This window comes from Onthophagus taurus, chromosome 3, assembly GCF_036711975.1.
Source record: "Onthophagus taurus isolate NC chromosome 3, IU_Otau_3.0, whole genome shotgun sequence".
Taxonomy (NCBI): domain Eukaryota; kingdom Metazoa; phylum Arthropoda; class Insecta; order Coleoptera; family Scarabaeidae; genus Onthophagus; species Onthophagus taurus.
The window spans coordinates 15553353-15555857 of record NC_091968.1 but is presented as its reverse complement, the minus strand read 5'-3'; the positions used below and the strand labels follow the sequence as shown (position 1 = coordinate 15555857).

Below are 2505 nucleotides of genomic sequence, written 5' to 3'. Positions count from 1 at the left end.
CGGGATACACGAGGCTAGTTTTGTAAGCTAGGATAGCAAGCTAGGTAAGCTAGATAACTGTCCTGGCTTGCTGTCCACGCTTGGAAGATGCTAGTGCTGTTTACATGATGCCAGTAATTTTAACCCAGCCAAGCCAGTACCATTGCAGACGGTTCACGGTATTGACGGTACAAAACGTCCGTGAAGTAAAATGAACTGCATTCGTAAGAAAAACACAATACGACTGAAACAGTTAATTCGGAAACTATGTCCATTTGCATTAGACGAATTACTAGAAGATGTATTAGAAAAACGTGTATAGACAAGACCATGGCTTTTAAGAAGGAATGAACGTGGATCATCTGCTTTACTTTTAAAAGAACTTTGCAATAACGATATAGGCGAGTACAAGAGTATTTTGCAAATGACGCCCGATATGTCTGATATTCTGTTGAGTCTTGTGACGCCAAAAATACAAGGAATGGATACAATAATGAGACAGGCGTTACCTGCTAGAATAAAATTGGAGATCACTTTAGATTTTCTTTCGTCCGGTATTAGTTACAGGAGGCTTAGTCACTTTTATCGGGTTTCAAGATGTGCTATAGGCAAATTTATACCAGAAGTATGTGTCGAAATCTACAAGGTATTGGAAGAAAACATTAAGGTTTGTATTATTTTTTATTTATTAAAAATACATTTGGGAATAATAACAAAGAACGTGATGTTTTTCCACCTCCACAACATTATGCATTTTTGAATGCTGTGGTAATCACATCGAAAACGTTCGTTGAATCTTCATAGTCAATACTGAATGTCGTGTCTGAAGACTCGTGACTCGGTGTCTGGTATGAAAATGTTGTATTACTATAATTTAAATCCGTCTTTCGACAATGAGATAATGTAGCATTGATTTCATTCCGAGCAGTAACAGCCTGAATAGATGATAACATTTTAAGTTGGCTAGCTACAAATGCTCCAAAAATATCGTGTTCATTTTGTTGTGGTATTATTGTATGGTCTCTATTTAAATCATTCGTGAGCGACCTAATTTCGTTGCCAATGTTGCCACTTGCGCAATTTTTTTCTTTTTTGGGGCTGGTGTCTCTGACACTTTGAGCTGTGATTTAGATGTAGATGGTTTCGCTGCAGCTGGTACTGTTGTTTTCGTAGTTATTTCCGCGGACTTGTTGCGTTGCGTTATATCATTTAATGTAGACGTAGGTTGTGAAAAATTTTCTGACATTGCATCATTGTCATCATTGTTAACATTATCGATATTCAGATTTTCAGTATTGGTTCGTTCTTCATCCACTGCTGACTCTTCACTGTCCTGAAAAAAAAACAATTATTTTACTAATTATAAACTGTATATTTTTACAGATCCCTACTAATTTCGAAGAATGGGCGGAAATAGAAAATGGATTTAGAAACAGATGGAATTTCCCATTTTGCTACGGTGCCATTGATGGAAAGCATATTCAAATTTTAGCTCCTGGTAATAGTGGACCTATATATTTCAATTATAAAAAAGTATTCAGTATAGTTCTTATGGAAATAGTTGATTACAATTAAAAATTAAAAATTGTTCCATATATAATAAACTGGAGAATAATCGTTTACCAAATGGTGGAGTGATTGTTGCTGATGCCGCATTTCCTTTAAAATCATACATTTTAAACCTTATCCAGGCGACAACTTAACATTGCCACAGAAAGTTTTCAATTACCGACTATCCAGAGCCAGACGTGTAATGGAAAATGCCTTTGGGATATTGGCAAGCCGATTTCGTGTATTTCAAAAACCAATAGCAGCTAATGTAGATACAGTGGATAAAATTGTATTAGCAGCATGTGCTTTGCATAATTGGTTGAGAAAATAAAATCGAAACACTTATCTAACCAGCAGTGATGTCGACCATGAAGATATTGAAACAGGAAACTCCCCTCTTGGCTCATGGAGAACAGATACAGAAGGTTTACAAAGCATATGTCACCAAGGAAGTAACCATTCTTCGATTTCAGCAATCCAGAAAAGAGAAACCTTTAAAAACTACTTTAACAATAAAGGTGCTGTATCTTGGCAATCAAGAATGATAAGATAATCATTAATTTTTATACCTAAACTGAAGTATTGTTCAAGAGTGATTCTTCTGTACGCTTGTACTACATACTACTTTATTCTGTGCTGTAGGTATAATAAATAGATAATAAGTAATACTTAATAAATAAATAATGAATGAAAACAATTCACTTACCGTTGTTTTTCTTTTCATGGGTACATTTTTAATGAAACTGTGCATTTCCTTGAACCAATTTAACTTTGACGTATATTCCTCTTGAGAACGAGCTCCAGACCTGGTTGATTTATCAATTTTTGACAGTTCTTGACAATAAGTTGCTCTTAAATTTTTTATTTTATTTTTTACTTCTTTGGTATTTATTTGTATACCCATTGTCAATAATTCGCCACACATTTTTTGTAGTGCTGAATCTCGCATAGATTTGTCTTTATAAAACGGAATGG

General features: G+C 34.7%; 1 long non-coding RNA gene across 1 annotated transcript; it reads left to right on the top strand.

The window, feature by feature from the left end:
- Positions 1-2227, top strand: LOC111416823 (uncharacterized). The gene is made up of 2 exons (XR_011640083.1): positions 1-646; positions 1363-2227. It is a non-coding gene; the product is annotated as an uncharacterized lncRNA (long non-coding RNA).
- Positions 2228-2505: the final 278 nt, after the last annotated feature.